The 20,729-nt window shown below is 45.8% G+C and overlaps 1 protein-coding gene and 1 long non-coding RNA gene across 21 annotated transcripts in view; one reads left to right on the forward strand and one right to left on the reverse strand.

Annotated features, from left to right (window-relative positions):
• The window catches only part of LOC135902794 (uncharacterized), a 55,790-nt gene extending 38,136 nt beyond the window's left edge, over window positions 1-17,654 (reverse strand). Inside the window, exon 1 of one of the 2 annotated variants that reach the window (XR_010564601.2) lies at window positions 17,588-17,654. This is a non-coding gene — a long non-coding RNA (uncharacterized lncRNA). Of the gene's footprint in view, window positions 1-8,793; window positions 8,867-17,587 lie in introns of those variants that run through there. The other variant, XR_011511514.1, reaches the window with a different exon arrangement.
• LOC135902791 (coiled-coil domain-containing protein AGAP005037-like) overlaps window positions 1-20,729 on the forward strand; it is a 583,363-nt gene that overhangs the window by 461,275 nt on the left and 101,359 nt on the right. The window lies entirely within an intron of this gene.

The raw sequence follows: 20,729 nt of genomic DNA on the forward strand, positions 1-20,729 counted from the left end.
AAACGGTCGCTTGGGGACAACTTCGCGTGGCATGGCGGCCTTTCGACTCCTATGCAGTGGTTGCCGTGTTGGCGTGACAAAAAGCACTTGCCGCGGTCTCTGTTCAAGCATTGGCCCACCCCTCCGGCGCCGAGTAACGTTTTCAGCGGTTATGGGCGCTTGTATCGCGTACATGGCGAAAGCGGCAGTCGCCAGCTTTGCTTCGTTATAAGCAGGTTAAGAGGGCAAGGAGGAAAAAATCAATACAGCGCACCTATGTAAACGTAAACAGCACATTTAAGCTTGTGTATCTTTGCTTGGTTTTAAGTTTTCGGCGAGCTGCGTGTACTAAAGCAGATTTTCGTGCCCTAAGTATTTCCGCAAGCTTAGTGCGAACTTCCCGAGGGGCGCTTCTTCGTTCGCTTGATTTTGTGCGCACTCTGAAATTGAGTTTGCATACGTCGGTGCTACGACTCGGCGCCCAAGCTGGAGCACGGCTTTTAGTGAGAAACGTTCCTTTCTTTTTTTTCTTTTTTGCTCGTGCAGACTGCATTGGAAATGTGACGGGCCCATGAAGCGTGCCTTTTATATACCTATATTCGAGTGACAGGCGCCAGTTATAATGTCTTGGCTGTAATATTTTGAACGCATACATAATGCAGTCTTCTTCGCGGCCTCTACAATGCCACTTCCTTCGAACCGTTGACGAACGCTATGGATGGATGGATGCAAAACTTTAATGAAGGTCCTGAGGTACGCGACTCAGCGCGCTGCGGGCCGCTCCCACGAATTTAATATTAAGCCCAGAGGGGCATTCCAGGGTCGCTGCGACAATATGGTGAATGCGGGCTTGACATCAGGTGTGTAATGTAAAATTACAGAAATGGTTGGAATGTAAAGCAGTAATAATATGTCTGCGCGAAATGAACTCTGCGGACAAACGTTCTGGTTTTCTGCGAGTTCAGACTCCCTCGAATGGAAAATACATAATATGTCGTTTAAAAAATCTTGTTTGAAGGATGGTAAGAAAAAAAAAAGATGCGAATTCACCAGTGCCTTGTTGAGTGTGCAATGCAGTCAACCTCAGCAGTCCTTTGGGATAAATGATTCGGTAAGGCCGTTAGTTTTCCTTTTTTTTTTTTGATGCGCATATTGCTACACGGGGAAAGCGCAGAAGCCTGGCGAAGACGAAAGGAGGAATAATGAAGATAGACATGCAGCGCATTCGTTGTTTCTTTGTTTTGTTTTGTTTTGTGCCTCTCTTCGTCGTTATCGCATTTCCGGGCTTTGCCACTGCGACGATGAACAATCAACAAGCTGAACGCGAAACGCGCGTGTTTCAGTGTATCTTTTTATCCTTCAAGAACGGAAAACTTATAAATTTAGACGCGTCTCGCGTTTCTCACACGACACAAAATGCTACTGTACGCTCTTGACGGTTTCCCTGTAGTATTTTGCCACCTCGGCGGCTGCGAAACGAGGTGAGAACATGCACCTGAAAAGACATTTCCGAGGCCTGTGCGAACATGAGTATGACTTGACGAAAAAAGATTTCAGTACCCTTTTGCACTTCGCTCGAAAACTTGAGATTATAATTTGTGTGTGTGTGTGTGTGCGTGTGTGTGTGTGTGTGTGTGTGTGTGTGTGTGTGTGTGTGTGTGTGTGTGTGTGTGTGTGTGTGTGTGTGTGTGTGTGTGTGTGTGTTTGTGTGTGTGTGTGTGTGTGTCGATGTGGATTTGTTCACGTGCTTATAGCCTGTGTTGAAATGCATGTTCACCTTTGTCAATATTACCTCTCACATTACGGTTTTTCCAACGAATGCGATCAGTGGACATATGCCTTTAAGTTTCCTCGCCTATCGGCCGGCTCAACCGGAAACGTCTCTCGTCTGCTACTACAAACTTCGCAGCTCGTTGTGCGATTTTCCGAATACTGATTTCCGTGCAGTGAGTTTCTGTAACATCGGCGTGCCTCACCACAGTTTCAAGTCTAATGTTACCTGTGCGATTGTGTTATAGTTATCTTTGTTCTTGTTTTTTTTTCTCTAAAGGCAGTCTGAGAAAATTAGCTAGGTGGATTTCCATAGAGCCCCCTGGGAGAAAAACATTTTTGCGGGAGGATGCCCAATTTCCCCGCTCGTTTATTTTTTTAGTGATATCGACTGATTTTTTAAGGACGATGTTATGTGTCATCACAAGCACACGAAAGTTATTGAAAGAACTTCGGCAGAGCGACAATGTTTTTTTTAGTGTTAACAGCATTTGCAAAAATACATTGTGCCATGCGCCACAATTTTACACTTTGGGCTGGATTAGTCAGGGATGTGGTCATTACTTTCGCAAGAAAATTAAGTACGTAATTGACAAATTGACTACTTTGCACTCATTTACTGCGAAAACTCTTAATCCCGAGCACATATTGCAACTTAAGAATTGAAGCTGGTGATTTCGCAGAACATATACATCGCTTTAAAATAAACAAGAGTATCGAGATATGCGTTTCCAAATTGTGCAGCAACATGCATTGGCGAAGAAGGCGCTCTGTTAAAAAGACAGTAAGCAGAGCAACAATGCATCTTAGCGCAAGCTTCACGGCGCTTATTTAAGAACTGCCAGGTGCTAGTTAAAATATATTCTCCCCAAGAGAACATGCCTTGACAAATACCTGACCGCAGTTAATAAATTTTCATGTTAGCCCTAAGTTATTTAGTTAAAATTTATTTAGTGAAAGTTAGTGAACTACAGTGAAACGGGCCGTTAAATTTCTCGTGCCTCTTCACGTCAGGAATCTCCGCATTTTCTAGTAATTGAGCGCAATGTGTAATTTCGTGATATATAGTGTACTCCTCACTAATTTTTTCATAGAATCTTTTATCTATAGCGGAAACAAATTTTAATGTATTCTCCTAATATTACGATGAAACATCTCACAGAAATCTGCGTCAGGCAACGCAAGGCTTCAACATTCTTTCAGCGTGACGATGTGAGCTATCGCTTGGGAAGGCGCACTCAGCTTAAACTGCACTTTCGTGCTTCAATCTTCATTCACTGAGCAACCGACGGCTGCGAACGCAAGACCGCTGTTTAATCTTCAGTGCCTAATTACACGTGCATAATTTGCAAACGCATCGTATATTCGCTTTTAGCGCACGTTCAGAGGCCTTCCACCACAACCACTCGTTTAGCTTTATTATTGTCGTTTTGTTTCGTTTTACTTTTTGTAGTTTTGCGGCAGCAGCATGGAAGGACAGCACGTGCTGACAGGTGATAAAGTTGGTTAGGCCTCGCTACGACGCGTGCTGCATTGATGAGGCTTGGAAAAAGTAAAGATAACGTATATAAAGAAAAGCAAACAAAGAAGCAAGCGCATGCTGGTGTCCCGCTAGCTGCAGCGTCCTGCCCGAACTCGTTTTCAGACAAATGCGTATTGGCGACGGCTGCTGCATTACCTTCTTTTTTTAAGGTAATTGATTCTGTTTCATTCAGACATCGAGCAAAATGTGAGCACTTGCTTGGGAGAGATTGCGAAAGGGCACAGCATGCTTGGTTGTATGTATGGATATATATTTATAGCAGGAGAGAAATCCAAAGAGGAAACAAGAGTTGCTGGTACAGGCATTCTAGTTATTGCAATAAGTGTACCCGGCGTGGTTGCGCAGCGGCAGCATTCCGACGGGGGAGGGGAGGGTGTAGGCGAAATAGGAAAATATTGATAATAATAATTATTATAATAATAAAAAGAAATATGCTCGTGCACTTAAGTGCCCGTTAAAAAGAAACCCAGGTGTTCAAAATTGAGCCGGAGTCCCCGACAGTGCCGTCAGATCATAGCCCCAGCGTGGCCTTGGGATGGTGAACTGAATCAATCACTCGACTGACTTAGTAAGTGTCGAAGAGGTGGAAAAGCACAGTACGTTTGTTGGCAGAATAGCGTAAAGCTACAAGAACAGGAGCCAATGAGAAGCACGATAAATGCGTGGCGTAGAATAATAACAAACTTGCGAGGAATACACGAACACAAGCTCCGACCAAACTTTCTTACTTGGCGCACGTGCTCGCGGATTAGGCATGGCTGACATGGATTGCCCGAGGCTGTGGCTTCGTAAAGTACACGATTCGGAAGTTATGAGCCGTGAATTCGCCGCGGTTTCAATGTGGCATCGTCTTTTTTTTTTCCTTTTTTAAAACGTCTAACGACAGTGCATCCGACGCTGCCCTTCAGACAACGCTTGGGACAAGTGTATCACCCGCCGACAAATTTACTACAACCCTGCATTTCGACGCCTCCAAATTCCAAGGCCACGAAATTTTAACAGTGGCAGTAAATTGATGAGTAGTATACTTTGGCATGCGACTGCCGAAATTGAAGCGATCCGTTAAGGAGTCTTCCGGCTCGTTTTGAAATTGAAGAAGTTCTTCGGGGAAATACAACTGCGCTGTTTACCGTAAATTACGTGGAAGAATGTCGCCTGTCTTTACTCCGCCAGAAGGGCGTTGAATATATGGTAAGAAAAAGAAGTCGAAGCCATGGATGTATGCATGTCGTGGCACGTTAAGTTATCGTCATAGAGTTTCTCACTACATTACCTAAAGGGAAATCTGGCGCTGCTGCGCTGTGGTATGCATGGGAATGCCGGTATATTGTGGATTCGGATTGGCATCCTTCTCGTAGAGACAGGACACCTTGAAGACGCGCTTGGAAAGTACCGTTCCGTCTGTCACAATGATTCATTTTCTACTAGAACAGCACGTGAAAAGCTGTTCTAGCTTTATTATTACGCGAAAGCATGTTTTGTTTAACTATGAGAATTTGTTATTGTGTGTACGACTACATGTTACGTAAAAAGTATCAGCGGGCCGCTAAAGTTGGAGGACAGACGACAAGGTTCGCGCTCGCTTTGAAACAGTTGGTCGTCTGTTCTTGCTTTTCTTCGCTTGGTCATGCATCGTGGGTGAGTAAAGATGTAATATGTATGAATGGAAACATTTTATGAAGATTTTACTTTGAGAACGCGTTATTTGCGTAGCCATATCTACGCTTTAGACGAAGCCTCTTACAACACCAGCCAACACGAGCCTCGCAGACACATATACCGTCATTCCCATGACGGCACGGTGCCCCCTGAAGAAACTCCCATAGACGGTGGCGCCAGATTACCCTCTAGGTGTTATAGTGAGAAACTCTATGGTTATCGTGCGACAAGTGAACGAGACCCTCCCGAAGCCTTTTCACCTCGGTGACTCGACACATTGTTGCGCAGTAACTTGCTTAATTTTCACTCAGCATTTTTCGCCTTGGTAAAGACCACCTCGGGTGTAGAACGCTGCGTTCAAAGAGTTTCAAAGTGCACGTTTGAAAGCGGACACAGTGTAGCGAGTGAGACGCATTCAGCCACGCGGTCATACGCGCAATAGTATATCGAAGAGCGTACAGCAACAGGCGCGAAGTACCAGTGACTTCCCGCAACCGCGTGTCCATAGGATTGTTCAGTGACATTCACGACGGTCGAGCATCAATGCCCTCGGGGTGAGCCATTGTTTTCCTGGAGCGTGAGCAAGCCGTGGCTACCCGGCAAAGATTTAAATAAGGATGTCAAACGCGAATTGTGATATTCTGCGTAATTTTCCTTCCCATGTAAGAAGGACGCTTTAATGTTTTGGACTTCGCTAAGGTTCAGCGTCGGGCTAATCAATTGGTGCCTCATAATCGATGTTCTTCCAGCGCATTGGGCACGGACAACATAATTGACACACGCAGTGTTCAACTAACAACAAACAGAAAACCCGAACCAGGTCGCAACGATATACAATTTGCGGAGAACATCTTACATCACGTGTCACTTATCTAGCGATGGGAAATCGCACTCCTTTCTCGACAAGGTGGGCGAATCCACATTGACGCACATGTTATTCCGTTTCAACATTTCTGGAGATTTTATATCCCGTGTAATTCCACCTTTTTCTTTCGCGATTACATGGCGCTTGATAAAAAAGAGGCCGGCAACCACAATCGCGACAAGGGGCCCCGAGGTGCCCTATTGTTATAAACTCTTTTTCATATCTCCGAACCTTTAGCGTTATCAGTACTCGAGCTTGCGTTCGAGGAATAGTCGTGTGTGTGTGTGTGTGTGTGCGTGTGCGTGTGTGTGCGTGTGCGTGTGTGTGTTTTGTGCACCGATGTACTAACTCTGACCGGTTATCACCGTTATCTAGTTAAGCCTCTTTTATATTAATTTAAGACACAAAAACACGCAGTAATGTGCATCCCTTATACGCTTTGTGGCGTCGCAGTGAACACCGGGACGTCCGCCTTCATTGCGGAGTGTTTTACCGAACGTTTGACGTCATTTTCGCTTAAGATCCATGTTATGGGACAATCAACCCCTTATTTATTAAATATTCGTGGCTCTTAAACTTCGGCACACACAAACAAACTTCGTGCATGCGCGCAGTGGAAGCGGATGCGAAATCCCGTTTGCGTAATGAGGAATGTTGTAACCTAACATTAATACCGTGCCATGCGTACGTACTCTCTCAGTGACCAGAGTTCAGAAGATCTTCGCAATTTTTCCTTTCTACTGACTCAGAACGCTGACGAAACTTTGAGTGGTGAAGCGTTCAGCAAAAACTACAGTTACGTGGTTCTTCGCACATTTGGCGCGATGGAAAGAGAACGGCGTGTGGCGATACTGTGTCGAAAGTATTACAACAGTTTATGTGATAGAAACTTTTCGCACTTAATACATGTGCCGATCTCTGGGGCGGTATTCTGTAAGGGTCCACCTAGTGGACTGCCCATTTCGGCCGCTGCTGATTGGCTAGGGCCGCTCGTCTCCTCCATCTTCGTACAGCTGCCTCCAATCAGTAGCGGCCGAAGTGGACAGTCCACTAGGTGGACCCTTACAGAATACCCCCTTGTACACCACGCCGCGGTATTTCCTAGTGAGTGATGGCAAGTGCCTGTTTATCAAAGTATGTGTTATATTCTGGCTGCGTAGAAACCATAGAAAGAAAATAGATAATGAATCCAAGGAAAGACTATGGGAAATCATGTATTTTCCTGTCCGTCTGCAGGATTAAACATACTGTATCACCGTGGCATTGTCTATATACCTAAAATTCGTAATAAAGCACAAGCGAATAACAATGAAAGAAATCGAAGTTTGCTGTCGGTAGGAGCCGAACCCGCAACCTCCGCATGGCATGTGTGTGGTCCGCTTTAATTTTTAGGTATTGTTATACGTGTGTTTATAATTTAGTTGTGGGAATCCATGCTTTCGGCACCCCATATTCTCCTCGTGCATTGAGTGTGGGACACATATGAGACAAATAGCGAAAACACAGTTTTGCACGGTAAAACGGTATTTGCAGCCTTAAATGTATTCGCCATTGTGAGTGTTTACTCACCAGCGCATTTGTGATTATTTGTTATTGCAGATAGAGCTTACTATTTATGTGCCTCTCCCATAGGCAATTCCCTAGGCCGAAGCCGACGGCAGTGAGAACTTCGTTACGGCCGACCACAGCAAAGCAACCGATTAATCACGCTGACTGGCTGAGATCTGTTGCAGAATTTCGGACTTTATTGTCGATACGTGGTAGAACTAGATCAAACGAAAGTAAATGCTGAAAGAGGGCAATGTGAACAAATACACTCTAGTGCAACCTCTCATATCACCCGCCGCGTTGGCTTAGCGGTTGTGGTGTTGCGCTCCTAAGCACGAGGTCGCGGGATCGAATCCGGGTTGCGGCGCCCACATTTCGATGGCGGCGAAATGCAAAAATGGTTGTGTCCTATGCATTGACGGGGACGTTAAAGATCCCCTGGTGGTCAAAATTAATCCGTAGTCCCCTACTACGGCGTGCCTAATAATCAAATCGGGAATTTGGCTCGAAAAGCCACAGGATTCGCTCAACCTCTCAAATTATGAATGGGAAGGAACTGAAGTGTTTTGGGCAGATGGATACAAAGCGTTATCGAGTGGTGAACAATAAGAGGGGAACGAAATTGGCAACTCAAAACTCACAGTGTGACAGCACCACATAGAAAGGAATACATAAATAGTAGACTGAAGAAATATTTAGACACACAGTACACTTGTACAGACAAAAACCATTACATGGTCATGAACATAGCGCCACTTGTACTGTAGTATGAAGTCGCAAAGTTTTCGTTGCTGTAGCTGTCTGAAACCGATATCTATATGACGCCCCTCATATTTTTGCTTTGATAAAGCTTTGTGAATGGTTTCTCATATCTGACAACACGTGCCAATAGAAATCATTGAGCTTGAATAATGAGCGCAACAATTCGACGTAACATGTCATTTGCGCAAAAGCTTAACTACTTGAGAGGCGTCAGGATGTAGAAAAGGCACGTATGAGACCAAACCCCTCTTCACGTCCCAGTCCGGAGTGCCAATGAAAGTAACTAACTAACCTTACAACTTCGCCTTCCCCCCTCCCGCAATCCAAATTGATGCTTGTGCCGCCGCATATCCCAGACCACGACCTCTAATAACAACTTGGTGTCGTTCTTCTCTCTCTCTCTCTCTCTTTCCTCCCTCTCTGTCGCTTTCCCCCTCTCCCCCCACCTCTGGCACACACAGCAAGGATGACGCTCGTCAAGCCTGGCGAGCTTGGCGACTGGCAGGATGGCAAAGGCATGGACCACACTCACTCTCACTCGCTCGACCGGAGCATGCCGCTGCTTTTCGGGCTGCGCACGTCTTGCATGCGCACGGGGAATCGCCGTTTCAGTACATTTACTGATGTCCCGCTTATACTGCTGCTACCCCCGCCGCGCCCATCTTACCTTCTGCATGGTGCTCCTTCGAATCGCATGCCTGCCATACGCTTCTCGCCGTGTGTGTAGTAGCCGCATCGCAGTCGCTGCAGATGTACGCAAATACGCGCATGCATACAAGGCTCGTGCGTTTCTTTTTTAAAATCGTAAATAAAGAGAAACAATATTTTGCATGTCCGCTTCTTTCGTCTTGCTCAAGTTTCGCAGCGAGGTTCGCACTTTATGGTTCGAATCGATGGTTATAACACCTGGCCTTGTTACTTGCCTGGTCTGTCCAGAAAACAAAAAAACAAAAAAGACTGCGAATTTCCTATCGTATGCCCCTCTCGAACGAACATTTAATTGAGAATAATCTCGAAGGCCATGCCTTGACGCACTAAAGACGCCGGAAACCATATCTTAAACATCACTCACTGCGAGCGCGATGGACGAAGACGAGGGCAAGTTCGCATTTTTTTTTCTTGACAAACCAATAAATTGACAGTGCCGAGTCTTATATTGAATGATTCGGACCATAAAATGGGACTTTGCTGCAAAACTTGACCAATGAGAGAGCAACAATAACACGATCTTTTTCTACGATTGTAAGAAAGAGACGCACGTCCCCGTAATTGCGTGAATACGTAGAAGAGCAAGTCGGTTGCAAGTCCGACTAATATGACTTTCAGATGTTTTCACACCAAGAAATACATGTGCAAGAATAGTTAGACCCATGGTGGGAGGCTAGTGTGGAGTCTAAAATGAAGTGGCATGCAAGCAGGTAATGTGAACAAAAAGCATATGACCTTCTTTTCGCCGATTACGTAGCTAGAGTAAAAAGTACAATTTACGAGATTTTGAAGAAAATAGCGCAGAGATTGAAAATATTCTGTCCCTAAATGTGTATCCGAAAACGAGCAAATAATACGTGCGCGTTGAGAATTCACATGAGAACAGTTTGAAGAAAAAACATCATACATGCATTTTTTTAATGATAAAACAACAGCAAAAACTAAAACGTGGTGCTTATTGGACTAATGCACGCGATAAAGAAAGTCAGTGTCCTCTTTAGTGCGTCCAAATGTAATAGATGTTTCTAGCCAGCACTCGGAAATCATGCTGATTTTACGTCCTGTGATCCGTTGTTGCGAATTTCAGTTCCAAGTAACTGAAGCAATCGATTGCCATACGTATTATTATTCGGTTGGTGATTGAAATGACCCGATGTAACCTTTCTATGCAAACAAGAGGATGACAAAAGAAATATGGTGATAGAGGGGAATCAAAGTGTTTTTGTTTTTAGGAGCATGTAACTCGTAATCGGTAACTCGTAATGTAACTCGGTAATCGAGTGGCGAAAAATAAGTTCCGAGAAAGGCACCCCTCTGGTGACCTGCGAAATCTTTGAAAGTTGGGGTGATTAAGGCATCTTTGCGGCGACGATCTTTTACAAATCTCGAAATTTAGCGTTATTTTATAGATTAGATAGAGAGAGAAAGAAAGGCTTAATGATACGAAATGCAGAGAGGTCGGCCTGAGGTAAGCTACTCTGTGCTGGCGCAAGTGGAAAGAAAGAGGGAACAAAGAAGCGCATGATGGGTGTCGATGACGAGAGGAGGATGATATAAAACATATAGCAAAAGATTTGGCCTACTCAAAAACTACAGTCCAGACCCGCACTTTTAAAAAAAAGTCAAATAAGGCCATGACCTTAAAACTCGATTTAACGTCTGTCCAAAGGCCTAAAAGAACGTCCTCCGACAGCGGCATGCTGTCCAGGCACGTAAGTTCATTGCTCAACTTTCGTCGCTCTTCCACGCACTGAGGGCGGGTCACGCAGCGCATGACCTGTAATCTCATTGACACAGCACAGCTCACACTCTGGAGACTCGGTGCCTCGCACAGCTGCGTTGAATTTTCAGTGGTAGCCTAAACTTCACAGAGGCAATGCTTTCTCAACTTGTTAGAACTTAGCACTTTGTGTCCTTTCTTTGGGTGCGTTGTTTCCGTACTCTTGAGAACAAAATTCGCCCGCCCATTCCCAGCTATGTCTTTAATTATTGTTCACTATGGCGTCGCGCCTATATTTGCAATAATGCCCGCACCCCTGGACTGGTACGTCCGTTATCAATGTTGGAACGGTCATGAACGGGCGAAACGATCGGTGGCCAGGAGGGGTTCGACTCGTGGGTCCCAAACCAGCACGGCATCTACGAAAGGCGCGGTAGTGGAGTGCCCTCCTGATAGAGCTCGACTACTTAGGGTTCTTCGGCAAGGTGCGAACTACACTGGTAAATAATTTGCGTCCTTCAAAGTGCATAAGGGTCTAAATGTGTCTATAATTCAGACCCTTACACTCTTCTTTAGGTCTGAGGGTGGGAGTCAGAAATCGATTTACACCCATAGTCACATTTAAGGGTGTAAATAGTTTAGCAACGCAGGGTCTCCTGGTGTAGCACTTCTGATAATGGAGTTTGTGGCAGAGAGCTTGACTAGATATAATTTCGACTTTTCATGCATCTATAGCGCTTAATAAACCGAGAGAAGAAAATACAGGACTGGGAGGAGGTCCGTCTTCAGGTGTTATCCGCATTTTCCCGGACCTAGGATTTCAGCACTTTCTGTGCGTAAAGTCAACCGCACCTTTATTAACCGACAACATCACAAGCTCTAATACTGTACGGGCGAAAGTGACCTCATAGGGAAAACTAAAGGCTCTTCTAGTCTACATGTCTTAACGTTTGCACGCTATGTTTCTTTATACTATTTACCAGGCGCACATACCCGAATGAAAGTGAACAATTAAAAATAATTGATTTGGAAAACCTTGGTCAATGTCTGACCACAATAAAAGTGGCATACTAATTCTTATTTTTGGTGAAATAGTAACGCCTCACGAACCACTCCTGCTCGCACTGCCATGGCATCTCTCAATTTAAATATACCTATTTTCTGCTCTCATCTCTGTTGAATTGGAGTCATAAATCATTTTCGAAGCATCCAGGGATCAAGGACTGGCTGGCCATGTTTTGAAGTTGAAATTGAGTCGAAGTTTATTTAAGCCAAGCAGAAAATAAAAGAACGTACAATTTCATATACGGGACTGATGAAAAGGCAATAAAGCCTGACAGGGCGCCTTCGCCCCTAAAACCCATATAATCCCTAAAATGACACAGTGTTAGAATTTCAGAAAAGGGGTTAACAGTGCAAAAGAAAAAACAGCGATAGCTATACGCACACGAAGTAGGTATGCGCAGTTCATAAAATACGCGGTAAACAAAAATTATTTCGTTGAAATGCCAAAAAATAATGCAAGTTAACCGAAACGACGGTAAATACAGCGCAGGTAAATACATTCAAATATACCTTTTTGTGGCTTCCAAGTAACACACAGAGTAAAAAGATGGTAGAATCTGCACAAGAACCTGCGTCGTCGTCGAAACCTTTACGTCACCAGTTAGGCCAAAAAAAAAAAAGAAGAGACTTTCATTGCGGTTTATATTTTGGCATTCTGTTCTAATACCAGCTGCCTCTCACGCAAGATGTCGTCAACCACGCTGTTTGCTCTTCTAGGAAACGTCACAGACTGAAAGTAATGAGGTGGTAACCTTGAAAAGGAAAAAAAAAACACGGAATTCGAATATGCTGGGCAACCCGCCGTGGTTGCTCAGTGGCTATGGTGTTGGGCTGCTGAGCACGAGGTCGCGGGATCGAATCCCGGCCACGGCGGCCGCATTTCGATGGGGGCGAAATGCGAAAACACCCGTGTGCTTAGATTTAGGTGCACGTTAAAGAACCCCAGGTGGTCAAAATTTCCGGAGTCCTCCACTACGGCGTGCCTCATAATCAGAAAGTGGTTTTGGCACGTAAAACCCCAAATATTATTATTAATATGCTGGGCATTCTGTCTGCATACTGGAAGCTTGGGGGTCAAGGAGCTGTCTTGAGAGACGAGTTAAAAAATGAAATTATTGGGTTTTACGTGCCAAAACTACGTTCTTATTATGAGGTGCGCAGTAGTAAGGGACCCCGAAAATTTGGACCACCTGGGGTTCTTTACCATGCACCTAAATCTAAGTAGACGGGTGTTTTCGCACTGCGCCCCCATAAAAATGCTTGAGAGATGAGTGGCTAGGGAACATTCAATTATATAGGTAGTGTGCGAGTGCCAACTAGCCTACTGTAGTTGACATGCAGCAGCTTGTATTTTCAATGAACGCTGGCATGGTAAGGATATGCATTCATAGACAGCTACGCTGTATTGCAGTTGGTAAACATTTGATTAATTCTATATGAGCTACTGAAGTGTTTATTGTTGTTAGTGTAGTATCTAACTACATCTGATACGGCAAAGCGTGAAGGATGATACTGTAAGAAAGAAAGCAGATTGCGCTCCAGACGAGTCCCTCCAATCTCCGCATTGGTCACTCCTATGTCCGCACGTACTAGTGCGGAGATAGGAGTACGGTACAGACATATAAGTACGGTGGGGAGATATGCGTAATGTGCAGAGATATGAGTACTGTGCGGTGATAGGAGTACGGTATGTAGATAGAAGTAGGGTACGGAGATAGGAGTACGGTGCAGAGATAGAAGTACTGTGTGGAGATAAAAGTACGGTGTGGACATAGGAGTACGATGCAGAGATAGGGGTACTGTGCGGATATAGGAGTGCTGTGCGGAGATAGGAGCAGGGTGTGGAGATAGAAGTACGGTGTGGGCATAGGAGTACGGTGCAGAGATAGGGGTACTGTGCGGATATAGGAGTGCCCTGCGGAGATAGGAGTACGATGTAGCGATGGAAGCACGGTGCGGATATAGAAGTATGGTGTGGAGATCGGAGTATGGTGTGGAGATAGTGGTGTGGTGTGGAGATAGGAGCACGGTGCAGAGATAGAAGTACGGTGTGGATATAGGGGTGTGGCGAATGGAAGACGCTTCAATCCACTTAACGTCCCAAACCGGCAAAGGGTAGCTAGCTACAAAGACGTCGTCGTGGAGGCTTTCGGATTAATTTTGACGTGCAGGTATTCAACGTGCTCGTGATGCTCGGTACACGTACGTTTTAACATTTCACCCTATGACCGTAAAATTCACAAAATTTAATTAACTAAATCTGTAATAATTACTTTACGGCAGAGATTCCAGTTTGCGAATTGTAGCCGGTTAAATTACAAAGCATACCCACTTGAAACAAAGTTCAAGGTTGACACCGGTTTCGAAATATGCGCCGTGAACCCTGCGGTAAAAGTGCACTTTTGTTCCAGTTTATAACAACACATCTGTTTATGCACTGAGGCACAAAAGATTGTTGGAACACCGATGGATATAGTCGCACACTTACGGAATCGTTGTCTCGAAACTAGGGTAATGCTCAGAATTTCTTCTAATTGAGTGCGTCTTGCGAACTCGCCGGCTAGGATTTGAAAATTGTAGTACGTGTACCGTAATGTATTTAGCCGAAACTTAATTAGTGGACGTTTCTTTAATTAGCCGATAATCCTGCTCGAAGACAGGAATCCTGCTATCTGCCACGGGCGAGTTTCAAAAATTCTGTATATTCTGAAAAATGTGCGTACATCTTGATAGCCTGAGGGAATAATTAAAATTAAACTGCGCAGCTCTACGTACCAAAACCGCTATGATCTTATGAGGTACGCGGTAGTGGAAGACTCCGTATTGATTCTGTCCTCTTGGGATTCTCTAGCGTGCACCCAACGCGCGGTACACGAGCTCTCTCGCTTTCTGCCCACATAGGAATGCGACCCCCGCGACCCGGTTCGAACCCCCAACCTCTAGCTCGGCAGCGCAATTCCATAGCTGCTGATCTAACTACATCGCCGCACGCCCCAGAGAACGTGGTCTGCGACCGACTCAACTGCACGCAAACATTCATTTGCGAAACAGGTACTTCTTAACGCAACCGAGCCGCGGGGCTTTTATCCGGGATGGTGGGCTCCGTGCGTATACGAACGTCCTCGAAAGACCCCGTCACGTCGACCAGCCTTCGTCTCGCGTTAGGGAAGCCCGAACGCGCCCGAGACAGATGTGCGCGGACCGGTGCTGGCCGGTGAAGCCGCACGTCTCCAGCGAAGCGCGGCGGGTTATTGATCCGGCATCGCCCCGCTGTCCGATCGTCGGCCATCTGATGCGAGCCGACGTCTCTCGACGATCGTCGATACCGGCACAGCAGCGCCGGGCGGGAGTGAGCCGCTGACGATCGAACACGGATGATTTCTGGGCGAGGCACGTACATAGTAGTAGTTCTGTTCTGGAAAGTGTTTTCTTTTTTCCTTTAAAGGTAGAGTTGGCGCAGTATACGGCGTAGATTAAATTGCCTCGGTCGACTTTCGTAATGATGTTGGGACTCGGCGTGTGTGAAATTTAGAATCATTGTGCCCTGCGCTTGGAAAGTGGCTCGTGCACTGCTGTAGCGAGGCTGAAAGATCGCACTGCGAGAGAGCAGCCGTTCGTTGGAGTTTCAGTTGAACGATCACTATACATACACACACACACACAACAGTAGCCTGAGTGGCCTTACCACACAGGCGAGAATGTACTGAAAGAATTTACATTGGAGAATGGCGACGTGTGTTTCGCAGCAAGAAGGCCGCCGCGCTTGTTATAAACTAAGAAAGAGAGAGAGAGAGAGAGTATTTATTATGATGGAAAAGCCGGGAGGTCGGCCTGAATCAATGTTCTGACCTGCTACTCGGCGTTGGGGAAAGGGAAAGGGTGCAGACAGACAGAATAGAGAAGACGTTGATTATGAGGATGAAGATGGTGGTGAAAGTCTGGCACGCTCCAAGACTCTTTACAGTCTCTTGTCCAGTTCGCTCTCAAAGAAAAATTTGTTGAGAGCCTCCAGACTATCAGGCTGATGACGCGGAAGCTGAAGACAATGCATCAGTCTGCCTAAAGGCAAGCGACAAAGGAAATATGTAAGTCCGGAAAGTTCGTGGTTGTAGGCAAACCGTTCGAAGTCGAATAGCATATAGACCCGAAATTACGGAGAGCTCTCTGTATCTTGGCTTCCTGCTTCCGTGTCGTCTGTGCCCGCGTTTGTTGTCTACGACAGTGGGTGCATCTATACCTGTTTGCAAACGCAGGGATTGAACATTTGCAGGTACGGCTAACATTTGGTCATAAATATCATACCCACTGCCCACAAGGCACACCATTTGCATAGGCGATAGCGTTCACTTCTTTTCTAGGCCTGGTTACCGCGGCCTAAACGACGGCTCAGTGTCGCATGGCGGAGTTAGCCTATAATGTATTCAAAGGGATCGCTCGGGGAATGTGACGCTTGCAATGTGTCACGTGCGCCCTGGCCATAAATGGCGTACGAAGCTGCGTTCGGGGAAAAAAAATAGTTAGGTTCCTCCAGCAGCAACTAAACAAACAAAGGATTAAACGGGACAGTTTCCATTGGGTACACCAAACCTTTGAAGCCCGGAAACGTCAGTACAATGCCCCCGATAATGTACAGTCAGTATAAATAAATCTACAAAATACCGTACCGACCGAGCTTGGTTTTCCTCAAGCGCATTTTATTTTGTCGACCACGTCAACGAGACGTTCGTAAGTAGCGTCCGTTTCAGTCTGCGTGCATGCAAATGAAGGAACGAACAGGCTCCATGCATGAGCTATGGGCCGACTGCAAGCGGTGGCTGTCTGCTGGCAAACGAAATCAGCGTACGCCCACCAGGCATGTTTCGGTTGCGTACTAAAATAGCATGGCTAGATTAGCATGCGTGCATGAGGAACCTGCAACGAGGACCCCTGGTTTGGGGGACTGGTTCGGAGGCCGCCGTCGCATTTCTACGTCTCATTTTCATGCTGGAATTGCGGTATACATGCGGGACATTCGCTCTAACGTGGCCCCTGTTTGTGCCCGTCAGGAAATCGGTACAAGGAAGACTACAGGACTTCGATGTCGCCCTCTGGAGGCGTCTACGTCAACAATGAGCTGGCGTCTCGGGCGGCCATGATGACATCGCTAGGTATTGTTACACTGCGTTCACCGCAGTGTTTCGTGAAAAAGCTCACCAGAGGGCATTCTGGCGTTGCGATTGCACTGTTACCATAGTGATCGCGAGTACTACATTGATTGCTCCTAGTCGTGCTGTGTGTTTGTGTGTTTAAATGCTATTCGCAGCCTAATCGCGCTTTCCCTTACCATCATAACGCTCGCATACAGCAAATAAATGCTTGACGTTCAGAACACTCTCTACTGTACAGAATAGGGGTACCTGCACTCTACTGTACAGAATAGGGGTACCTGCAAAATGCTGTTAGCGTTGTTACGTTGCTCAACTTGAGCCACTATTTTCGTAGAGCTCCTCAAGCGTGAACTGTTTTGGTATTCTAAACGCCAGTCTTCTTTAGGTACGAATGTCCCAAAACATGCGAAAAGTGCCACCTCAGTTGTTCAACAGTACTAACAATTACTTATAGATCGAAATATTTGTGATGGGAAAGTGGCCTTAACATCGTTAATATAGTTAATTAAAAGTATGCATTTCGAGGCCGCATCGACGATGTCCGGACAAATCTGCCACGTCCCATCACCCTTAAGCTGTTTAAACCAACTGCCGTACTGACAATGCACGTATACTTATCAGCACCAGGCTTCCCTCTAGTATTCGTTGTGTGAAGTCCTGTGTCATTCACCTCGCTTTTACATATTTATTTCCTTACTCGTCACCTTCCCCGCCATTTTTTTTTAAATATTCGAGCCAGATGAATGACAGCCCGAAAAACACAACAATGAAGACGCACACATAAAGCGTCGTAAAGATCATTTCGTACAGTATATTCTTACCTGGAAGGAAACACTGGCGGGACAGTATTTACAATATTACGTGGTCGCGCCGTAGGATCGGTCGTCTTCTTCGCTTCAGTAATGGCTTCTTCTCGTCGTTGACTTCAAAATCTCTCGTACAAAGATTAACAATGTCAGCTGGAGGAGTAGTTCACTGATTGTTCGAAGAAAGGCAACAATATTGCACCCCTAGAAGATAAACTGCATGCAAGCATCTAATCCGTGTCCACTGCTGTATTAGTCGGGAGATTTTTCAGCACCTGATCAGCAGAAAAAAAGGAAGTGTCAACCAAATGTCGACGCTAAAGAAGACGAAGTCGATGTATAAATGCTCATGATATCTCTGTCTTCGGCATCTGTCTCTTTTTGTTGTTAATTATTCGCTCATTTCGTATCTTGTTCGTGTCGTGTTTTACGCGAAATTACGCTGACCTTGTGCTCTTAAGCATCGACAATTGGTTAACGCTTTATTTTGCTTTTTTTATTATTACTAGGACATCAGGTTAGACCGATCCCGGAGATAACGGTGTCTATAATGCAACGTGGGTAATTTTCGAATATGATGGCGCTAATTACGCCCTTACTGGTAATTTTACATGCTCTGCGACTAATTATCACCTCTTGTGGGCACTGGCAAATCAATCCGGCTTCCCGACACTATTACCTCGCGCGAGCCTGCTTAGTCCAAGCGAGCTCGCTAAATTTCCTAAACGTTTGCCGTAGGATGGCTTCGCCTCATCATGTCTCTGTCTGCGGAGGTGCACGCTTTACAGGGGTATCCAGCAATGGGGCTAATTTTCCACATTGGCGCTAATTGCACCCGTACCGTTGATTTTACCTACCCTGTGACTAATTTTCGATTTTTATTTTGTTTATACCCACATTTCAATAGATTTTTATACTCGCTACGATGCTCTGAAGGAGCGAAAGAAACTTTTTTTTTCCTTTTTTGGAAGTGGTTACAAGATACTGAGGTTTCAGATAGGCCAACCTTGTGTCGATTCAGTAAGAAGACGTTGTCTTAAAAAGAAAACGGCTTTTTAGAGCCAGTGAAAAAATCTGTCAGGTTGCATTTTCGCTGTTTTTCAAATGCAATGTCATTGTTTCATAATAATCGGCAATTAAGTTGGTGTCACGTAAAGCTTCTTCGGAAATTCGAACTCGGTGTCGCCACAAGTATTTCGCTGTCCTATGGTATTCGGATGCAACAAGCATGTGCTATCGGTGGATGTGATATAGTAACTGTATTAGACGTGTAGTTTACCAATCAAACATGACTACTTATCACCTTTCCGGTGCCCACTTGTAATTGTCCCCAGAAACAAAAAAAGCAACAGAAATGTCTGCTTAGAACCTAAATATGCAACACTTGTCGAACCATTTTTATAATGCTTATCCGCTGCACTCTGGCCGACCATATTTGTAGTCTTGTTTTCTATCCTAGTCTGTTTGTCCTAATACGTTTTTTAATGCACTCTGGTGCCCAGGCATGACGGTGGCGTCGCTGTTTTCTTCGTCTAAAGTACGGACACCGCATTTATGTACGTGAAATGCACCGGTGGCAAGATCTTTTTCTGGGCCCACGCATTGCAGTGTCCCTCTGAGGAGCTTAAACTGATCAAAGTGTAACGCTGAAAACACACAAGTTCAATATAACGACACGTTTACGCGGTAGGATTTAGGGGTGAAGTTTGGAGCACTGGCTAACAGGAAAAACAAGCGAGCACGCAACAAACGTGAAACTCTGTAGCCGGTATGAAGTCTGTCCGTGTTTAATATTTCTTTCTTTGTTTACGTCTCGGCACAAACTGCTCACAAGGGCGTTCACGCGACGCGGTGTTCCTCTCGCAACCGCGCCATTCAGTGCTGCAAGCGCATCTCTAGCGATTAAAACTGTCGCGCGTGCGTTTTAGTTTCTGCGAAATCGTTTTTGAACACATTTGTTCCGCCATAGACGTTCCAGATGCATCTGTAACGCTTGCCTTCCTCTGGTTAAGGAAGCGCCGCATCGTTTCAAAGTTTGCTTTACTCTTTAGTTGAATCAGTCCTTACCGTCGGCAACCTTTAATTGCACAGGTTAAGTGGCTTCGTTTCTCTTTGCAACTAAGGGAAACGGGAAAAAAACGATGCCGTACCCGATAGAAGCAAAGATAGGGCAAAGCGCCCGGAATGAGTTCATCGGAATTGAGACAGAGACGCGGATCGATCTTGTATAATAACGCAATTTGTCTGAGTGCGCAGGTTCCGTACATGAAGCGGGGGAAAAAAATGTCGCTCTCTTTGCGGGACATCATTTATTGAACACTCGTTTCGCATTCTGCGCGCGCTCCGAGGCCGCAGGTCGATGGTCTCTGCGGGGGCGCGCTAATTGGAGCGTGCAACTGCGCGCTTTTAGGGTTAGCGGGTCTTCGCTGCCTCCGGAGATTCTGCGCCGTGTTTGCGTCAGAGCGTCGCCTGCAGCTTCGTGTTTCTCTCTGCGACTTCGAGTAAGAAAAAGTCGTCGCGACGGGTCGTCTTTGCGATCCGGAGTGCTTTCAGCTAACGCTTACGCAGGAGGTCGCCGGCTTTGCTGCGACGCATGGAAGCACCGCCACGTAGTCTGTTTCTCTCTTCACACACACGCACACATGTACAGAGTGGTTTCAGCTAACGCTTACGCAGGAGGTCGCCGGCTTTGCTGCGACGCACACAAGCACCGCGACGTAGACTCTTTCTCTCTTCACACACGCGCACACATGCACAGACGCACGCTTGCTTGCTTGCTTGCACGCTGAAGTCAGAGAGTTCCGGACCCGTAAGAAAGTGGAAACTTAAGCCGAGCGAATTGGTTTAGGGCTGCGTAACAAGAGTTAACGCGTGAATAATAAACAGCCTACGAGCGCCGACTTGGCTCCTTTCTGTACCTCTGAGCTGCTGTACGTTGTATATCCGGCGTGGGTGTATTGCTAGAATTCTAGATGCGTTATTTGGTGTCTTTTCTGGCCCGCTCATTTCGCTTGCGCCGTTTTCCAGTTTACAGACGTTCTTTCTGTTTCTGTATGTTTGCGTATGCGCGCGTGTGCGTGCGCGCGCTACCATGCGTCACGGCATAACTTGAAATTTTTTTTATTTCCTTGGTATTTGTGATACGAATATATAATAA

The sequence above is a fragment of the Dermacentor albipictus genome, chromosome 1 (genome assembly GCF_038994185.2).
Source record: "Dermacentor albipictus isolate Rhodes 1998 colony chromosome 1, USDA_Dalb.pri_finalv2, whole genome shotgun sequence".
Classification (NCBI taxonomy): Eukaryota; Metazoa; Arthropoda; class Arachnida; order Ixodida; family Ixodidae; genus Dermacentor; species Dermacentor albipictus.